This window comes from Spea bombifrons, chromosome 13 (assembly GCF_027358695.1).
Source record: "Spea bombifrons isolate aSpeBom1 chromosome 13, aSpeBom1.2.pri, whole genome shotgun sequence".
In the NCBI taxonomy this organism is placed as follows: Eukaryota; Metazoa; Chordata; class Amphibia; order Anura; family Pelobatidae; genus Spea; species Spea bombifrons.
This window is the reverse complement of record NC_071099.1, coordinates 2,427,078-2,435,906: the sequence shown is the minus strand read 5'-3', so window position 1 is coordinate 2,435,906 and position 8,829 is coordinate 2,427,078. Positions and strand designations below refer to the sequence as shown.

At 37.8% G+C, this 8,829-nt stretch overlaps 1 long non-coding RNA gene across 1 annotated transcript; it reads right to left on the bottom strand.

Annotated features, from left to right (window-relative positions):
- Positions 1-1,949: 1,949 nt before the first annotated feature.
- Positions 1,950-3,673, bottom strand: LOC128471203 (uncharacterized). The gene is made up of 3 exons (XR_008346099.1): positions 3,608-3,673; positions 2,097-2,139; positions 1,950-2,002 (listed from the first exon to the last, which is right to left on the bottom strand). It is a non-coding gene; the product is annotated as an uncharacterized LOC128471203 (long non-coding RNA).
- Between the last annotated feature and the right edge of the window lie 5,156 nt (positions 3,674-8,829).

The following is an 8,829-nucleotide window of genomic DNA, read 5'->3' as shown; positions in this document are numbered from 1 at the left end:
TAACAGCGGTACAGTTAAAGACAAGGCTACCCCTGCAGGTCGGGGACATCAGCCCACTACAGAAAGTGTTTTTTCCCCCATAATCATGTTATGTCATTGCGAGTGCAGGAGAGCTACATATGTTGGCACCCTAGGTTGACTTTGCCACTGAAAGCAATTAACGCTAAGTGACTACATCCCATAAGAAAATCCTCTAAGGAATATACTTTGTCAAAAGACTTTGGAATAGGTACTTGGTCAAGGTCTTTACATATCACGGAATAAACATAAGACATTAGAGGTCAGCTCTCTAAAATCTTGATCAGTCAACTATAAAACAATCTTGGACGCTGCGTTTCAATATCAATGAGTGATCAACCCATACGCCTTTAGAAAACATATACTTTAATATGCATTCTGTGAAAGCCAGTCTTCAACCTTAGTGACATGTAATCTTCACCACGTGGCTCAACCATGTTTCCTTTTGCTTTGAATACAGATCCTGTTCGCTGAGATTTTCTTTTGGGAATATATACGCTATGAGTTGCATATTGCTCTACTAGAACAGGCCCTTCAGACCTTTCTAACATTGTCTATAACGTAAGGGGTCTTGATAGATGCTTATTCTCCCTTTTCCCTCGGTTCACCAGAGTGATTCCCAGCCATTGGATTCAAGCTCAGCAAACGCTGATGACTGATATCATGAGTAAATCCTAAAAAGAAGGTAACATGTTGTTTAAGTAGGAGAATATGCTACTTTGGACATCCAGTTCCAAACATGCTGAAGGTGTAATTCACCATTAACATATTCAGTATTGTCAGTTATTGCATATCGTAAATCCTAGTAGGTAGTTTCCCATGAATAGCTCCATTCCTATATAATTCTTTTGTTGGTTTTGTTGGAATCCCAGAGCTTGTAGTCACTTGTTGGCCCTCTTTTTGTCTATATTCTTACCTTGACACTTTCATAATGCTGAATACTTCTGACAGCTGGAAAACCATTTCCATTTCATGTCTTTTTATTTGATTTTTATTTTTTTCATACTTACATCAACTACTTCAGCACGAGCCTTAGCCAAGTCTATACTCAAAATGCTTAGGTCTGGAAGAGGGATGACTGTTTTCATCATGTCTGAAAAATAGCAGCGAAGACAAGGTTATTTTCTTGAACATATTGAAGAATTCGGTTACTGTAGCTATGTGTCAAAGCCAAGTTTATATGCATGATGGGTGCTGGACTTTCCCAAATCACTGCTGCCGATTCCTGGCGTGGTAGAAGCTCTTATGGAAAGGTAGCCTTTGCAGTAGCCTCACTGATCTATGGCATTTGTGTTTCCATAAACCTAATTTTTAGCGGCATTTCAACCCCCATACAGCCTGGTAATACTTTTTAGTTATTTCATAAAGATAAGTGGTATTCTCCCACAAATTAAATGGTAATGATTAATCACAAGCAGTAGATGGTCTCTGTAGACCAGCTTCGTTTTCACTATTAACCCCTGCATAAAAAAGTGAAAACTATATTTACTGAACTTACTGTCAAAGGCAAACATTTTACATTTGCATTGAAACCACTTCCGATCCGCACATTGCCTTGGGCTTTATATATATATATTTTTCTATTTTGGAAGAAGGGTCTGTCTTTTGAAATCTGGTGTCTATCAAGCATCTGCAGAACCACATTCTCTGCTTATTTTATCATTCCTATGTACATACCCATCTCTACCAACTTAGCATATGAATGTTCTTTATCCTCAACATTTTACCTATAGAAATGACCTAGCGTCTCCCTGGTGCTAGCGACTGCTGGATGTTTTATATGGATCGACGTAATCGAATATGCATAAATACGGAGACATTTGCCAAAATCCATCATGTAGTGGTTCTAAAGCAGATGAAACAATATTTATCTTAAAAAAAAAAATAATGATAATAAAAAAGAATGGGGAGTCATCTTACTGTTAATTGTAGGCGCGTATACATCTTGGAGAACAGAGCTGATGAATTCTTCCAGATCCTGTACCTAAATTACATAGGCAGATACTGCAGTCACTACAAAACCCGTAAATGTGAAATTAGACCCTATATACACAACTATTTGGTACAAATTTACTTACTTCGAATATGCCCACTGATGAGGAAGCCAGGGAGAGAAATATCCTATTAGAACATAGTCTCAGATTAAGTAGGGAATTATTGATATATCATCATGTAAATTTAATGCTCATAGTCATAGTTGTTTGTGGTGCTGCATAGCAATTCCCAATGGTAACCTTACAGAAAAACATCTGGTCATGGGTGTCCTAGCAAAGGGGCTACGTCTACCAGCATGTGTTCCTCTCCTTGTTTAGTTGGCTTGCAGTTACACATACATAACAATGTAAAGATTAGAACTGAACAACAAATACATAAGTTACAAATACATAGTAAAGGGTTCAATCTTAGATAAAGTGCTCTAGACTCTAAATCATGCCAAAGGTAGATACAATTGAAAGCATGCATACCAAAAATACAATACAAACGTACAATAAATATGCTTGCATAATGTTTACTGTGTATAGTAAATATAAGAATACAAAGTATACAACCATAAAAGGTGCATACCAAAATAAACAGGGCAAAAAGAAATAAACCAAGGATAACCTGTCCCCCTATGTGAGATCCCCCAATGTTTCGGCAAACAGGCATTTTTTTATGGATATGATTCTTATACAATAATATTTATGTGTTTTTTTTGTTTTTTTTTTGGTGTGCATTCTTTCAGTCGTATATGCTGTATGCCATTTACACCCTAAACAGATCCTTTTTGGGTTTTGATTTTATTGCTGGGTATTGAGATCCAAGGGGGTAATTGGATTTGGGCTGCTGTATTATGTTTCGCATGGTTACTATGATGGTCTTGACCTCCTCTCCGAGGTGGGGTTGGTTGTCCTCGCCAATCATTGTGATTAGGGATGCATTTATAATAGGACAACCTTGGCTCAAACAAAGTCTAGGCTCAAACGAAGCCAGACTATTAACCGATCAAACTCAATTGTGCGACATAACACTTATCCTCCACTCCCTGCATTGGCTTCCAATTAAATGACAGACATACTTTAAAATTGGCCTGCTGACCTTCAAAGCTTTAAACAAATAAGGCCCACAGTACCTGAAAGCCCACATCTTATTATACTCCATTTTTATGAGGATCTTTAATAGGTGTCACTATTATGAATTTATATTTTCATTTAGAAATTACACATTTTTACATTTCATAAGGAATAAATTGAGAAACATCCATATTTGCATATTAACATGATATACATATAATTATTATTATAGCTAAGTAATCTATTTAATAGGTATTTTGAAATTTCTGATATGATCAAACTGCCAGTTGGGGATATATAGATAGTTTATGGGTCCTCTTTGTAATGGCATCAAGCGTTTGCAATAATGTGCCAACATCCATATGTTCCCCTCCCAAAGTTATAGAAATTATAAAAATTATTTATATAAATTATAATAAAAGTCCTTTTTCACTGGATCTCTCTTTGTCTCACCAATACACACGGATAATATATTTGGGTTATGTTTCCTGGCTACGTTCAGTTGGTGCTTAATAATGGCAATTCCATTCTCATACCTGTCCAGGGAAATCTCAGAGTGCAAGCTTTTGTCAACCGAGAACTGGAGTCTGAAATTCATATGCTGCAAATAAAAGTAAATTACATGGGAGACTTTTTGTGCGTGAAAATATTGTGCGCAATAAAGAGGGAAGTTCCGAGGTATGCCTATAAGATTTGATACTATGAACATACGTGGTAATGTCACTGCAAAATGTAACCAAACAACATGTATGGGAGGCAAGACAATATAATGTAATACAACGTATAGAGGTCATTAGAGAGGCCCTTGAAACCTAGAGTAGAATTGATCAATTATAAGAATAGATCTTTTAGTCTATGCAATTTGTGTTTCATGATCAAGGAAAGTTCATCATATTATCCTGCATATATTAATGCACATTAGACGTTTGGTACTACTTTCATGCTTTCAGCACTTTACATAGACTTGATCCACAACATGTCCTTCTGTCGGCCTGATGCACACTTACAGTGATTGCAAGGTTGCTACATCATGTTTCCTCTTATATTGTAGAAATAACCATGTTGGCGTACTGTACGTTTAGGAAAATCCTTTATAGTGACTGTACAGTTTTCTCATTCTCCAATGTTTTATTGCCGTGCAGTCACCTACCAGGTTTATTGAAAACAAGGGCTGAAGTTCAGAGGCCTCTGAAGATGCAAGGACATCAAATGTAGAGTACAGATGAAGGAGGGCTTTGGATGGGTTCAAAGTAACCATGACTTTATGAACATTGATCTCTATTTGGAAATCTTGAAGTCCCATCGGAAGCTGTAAGCATATTAAAACCAACCACTTTAACTTTTCTGTTACAGAACACTCTATAACAATGGTTGCCCATCACGAGCAAGTTAGCTGACAGCAGTTTACAAACAGCAAACAATGTTATATTATGTTATAGAGCTAAGTAATTGGCTAGGTACAACTTTTACATTTAGTGTGGGAGTCTTTGGTCAAAGTCACATAAACTTTGAGGATCTCAGAGGTCTTATCTTTAGATCTAATCCATTTGAAAAGACCTCTGAGGTCATAGAAGCTCATGTGACTTTAGATCTTTTTCTTTGTTGGTCCAATTTGTTGGTCCAATTAAAAGTGTCAATTTGGACTAAAGACCTCATCTTCTCTCGGACAATATAGTCCTATCCCGGCACTCCGTAGTCAGAATAGCAGCTGGGGGCACCACCTTTGGACAGGTCTAGGGCCACAACAAAGGTAAATACATCACTGGCAGCAGACACATTTAAATCAAATGCCCTGTGATATTTATTAACAAAGAAATCATACAAACCTCAGGAATGTTATCACTTAAGGCAGATATTGACATTGCTCCAGCCTCTGTAAGCTAGACATAAACAGGAAAGCTGTGTTTAATATTTCTGCCTTCAGCACACATTGAGCTAAAATGCAACACCTGGTCCAGGTTTAAGCATTCTTTATACCATGTCACAGTATTTTGGATACTTTGTGTGGGAACTCTCGCTGGAAGGATATGTTTGTACATATTATTTTTGTGTTGCACATATAATTTATTCACTTATTATTTGGGCACCGCAGACTTTTGTGTGGTTTTGATTGTACTTAATTTGGAACATTTTGGGGAGTTTGTTCCTGTGTCTTTGCAGCACCACCGCCCCAGAAGGTGTTATATTTTTCTTAGAATATTGTGCTTTACTATATATATATATATATATATATATATATATATATATATATATATATATATGCATGTTTCGCTGTTGTGACTATATTTAATGCATATTATCCCCTTAAGGACAATGGGCGGTCCCTAAACCCATTGAAAACAATGCATTAAAGAGATAAAGTACTCCAAGGTCCACTCCATGCTTTAATAAATAAACATGTCCTATACTTTGGTTTAAAAATATCAAATTCTATTATGACATGGCTATATTGATGGCTTTTACTACTTACTTCATTTTGTGTAGCAGTTAGGTTGAATATACCTTCTTTCTGCAATACAGTGAAGGCAAGTCCAAGAAACTCAGCTGTAAGGAGCAAGGATGTTTCTCCTGGGTTTGACGGTAAATCAAATAAGGCAGTAGTGTTCCCAGATGGATATATGACATTTTCTTCTTCTTGAACTGTGACCTGCACAGATCAAGAGGACATTATATAAAAAATCCAAATTCTATGTTACTTAGCAAAAGCAAATATTTGTGTGTCAAGAAGTATTAGTAAAATGGCACACATTTGAACAAGCAACCTTTTTAGATCCTGTTACAAACAATTATCATGGGGATTTTAGATATAGCAATGGTAACTGCAGTATTAGTTGACTTCCTGTGATATGTAGGCACAATAATGGTGTGGACTAGCAAAACTGCAATTGAGACATTGTATGAATGGGTTTGCAACAAGATTTTGAGGAAATGAAAATGTCCCCCATAAAAAGTGGTGCATCCTATGTGTACATTTTTGTCAAGTATTTACACAATTGTCAAGTATTAAGCACAATTAAACAAAATGATGGTATTAGTGTTTGTCAACGACATTTAGACATATTATGCCATTATGTGATCTTTTTGTATTCCTAGAGTATTTGGCACCCAGGCCTGATCCAATATTTGGCTCCCACTCCACATGCATACAGATGGCGGTACAGCATAGTTCCTATCACTATATACTGAGCCAGTCACTTATAATGGTACAGCATAGCTGCTATTGCTGTATACTGAACTTGACACTAATGGTAGTACAGCATGACTCCTATTATTATATAGTGAGTCAGGCACTGATGGTGGTACAGCATAACTCCCATCACTATATACTGAGTTAGGCACTAACGGTTGTACAGCATGACTCCTAACATTACATAGAAAGCCAGACACAGAGGATGGTACAGCGTAACTCCAAGCACTATATACTGAACCAGACATTGATGGCAGTACAGCATCACTCCTCCCATCACTATAGATTGAGCCAGAGTGATGGTGGTACAAAATGAGTCCCATCACTATATACTGGACCAGACTGACATTGGTACAGCATAACTCTTTCCTTACCTTTTCCACACCCCTGTCTTCTTTCCTGAAGCTCTGCTTCTGTATTCGGTTGCTTTGCTGTTGACAAGGCCTTCCGGTCTGGAGTTCTTCTGCATAAGGGCGGTTGGCGCAGTTTCAGCATCAGTAGCTGTTGTGCATTGCAAGGGAGCAGTGATATAAAGATCTGTACATACAGACCTCATGCTCCCCTTATCTCTCCAAACGTCCCTGCTCCTCCAGCAGCAGGCAATATATTCCTCCTCTGGAGAGGTCGCACAGCGGGGCCAGCCCTGGTGGCACCCCGCCGATGAGTTGTACCCTCTTTTAAGCAACTGTATATACTTCACCTACCATTTGCTTGCAGTATTTATAAATCACATCCATATGAAATGAGATACCAAATATAAGTGATAAGATGTGGCTAGTTAACTTATTGCATGTGTTAAGTTAACCTGAATGGGTTGGTATTTATGCAAAACAGAAGGGAAAACCAGCAGTAATGTCTGGCTGCATGTGTAAAGTAAGGCTATTTCTTCCTATAAAAATGTATACCTACATTTAATTTAAGGACAATATGTTCTTCAGATACTTGTGGCACCTCAGATACCAAGTAAAGCACGGATCCAGATCTCCCCAATGGGAACCTATCTGGTAAGAAAAGATATAATCAACACATAATACGAACTTTAAATGCTAGCAAGCACACCCGAGTAGTACAGCGCATTAAACTCATATACAAGAAAGATGCTCAATGCACACTTTTGTTGATGTCCTCTCTCCGATTGGAGAACTGGGACAGGGGACGTCACTGAAAGCACTACCATTTTGCTCTAAGGCAAACTTCCATCAAAATTGCGGCACTTTCGCTGACATCCTCTCCCTCCATTGAAGGATATCATAGGAAGCGCCAACATTTTGCACTAAGGTGAACTTCCACCAAGATCACAGCGCTTTTGGTGGTATTCTCTTCCCGATTGGGGGGGAGAGGACATCACCAGAAGGGCTGCGCCAGGTTATGTCCGTGGATATGCGGACAAAGATAAAGGAGGAAAGATGAAAGGCAGAAGGTAGAAGAACGAAGTTGCGGAAGCTGTGGTCGGAAGAGAAGGTAGGGAAACATTTACAGAGTGTGTGAGAGAAAGGACTTGCAAACTTTGGTTGAAAATTTAAAGCTTTTGCTTAGATTTGTCTGCTTTGTGAGGGATCTGGCCTCGTTTTCATGGCTTCATACGAATAGCAGAATTTGCCAAAAGTGAATGTGATATGCTGTATTTATAAAAAGATCAGTAATGGCCATCATGGTTATCTCAAGATAATGAAGTTTAAGCTTCATCTTGAGATATCAGATCTGCGTTTTAGATCACACTGCGAGACGGATACTCGACAGATTCTTTGACGCGTCTTTCCTTTATTATGCAGATGTGAGTACATATGACGTGCATATGACGTTTTGCTGAAGCTTAAACCTTTTCATCGTGAGATATCAGGTTATTGGATACTTTATCTTGTTTATCTATAGATAAATACTAGTACACAGATCACTCCTTTTGCATACCACTGTTTCAGTGTCTAAATAATTGAAGTACACTTTAAATCTAAAATGCTGCATGTACAATGTGGGCAAATCTGAATTTTTGTGATCTTTTACCAATGACCATTACTGTCCATGTTTTGGCCAGGGTCTTATGCCATTGGATAGCACTAAGGGTGCAATTAAAAGAAAAGAAGCCTTACCAAAGAAGAACACATAACAAATACTTTGTGAATACTTTAATATGCATTTAACTGCAGCTCCCTTCCTACTAAGTGGTCCAACAATTCAAGCAGCCAATCAGTGGTAAATAAGTGTTCCCAGTAAAATCAATCTCACGAGGAGGTCTCAATAGATCTCATGATGTTCTCCTGCACAAGTAGTAGCTAGGAGGTGGAGAAATAGGAAAATGCTTATGTCTGCATGGGGGAACCATGTAAATGTAAGTGGTTACGTATGATAGGGTACCTTTAGGAATATTAATGGATTTCTGAAACTTACTGTCTTTCATGCAGAGCTTACGATCTACTTCGAGGAGCACCTTGTCCACAGCGGGGCATAACTGTAATTTAAATAGTATTTAGCATGTCAGTAATAATACAATAATATGACTACAACTAATAAAATGTAAAAATTATTCAGGGTGCATAAGAATAGTTAGGCTAATGGTTAAAAAATTGAAGTAAA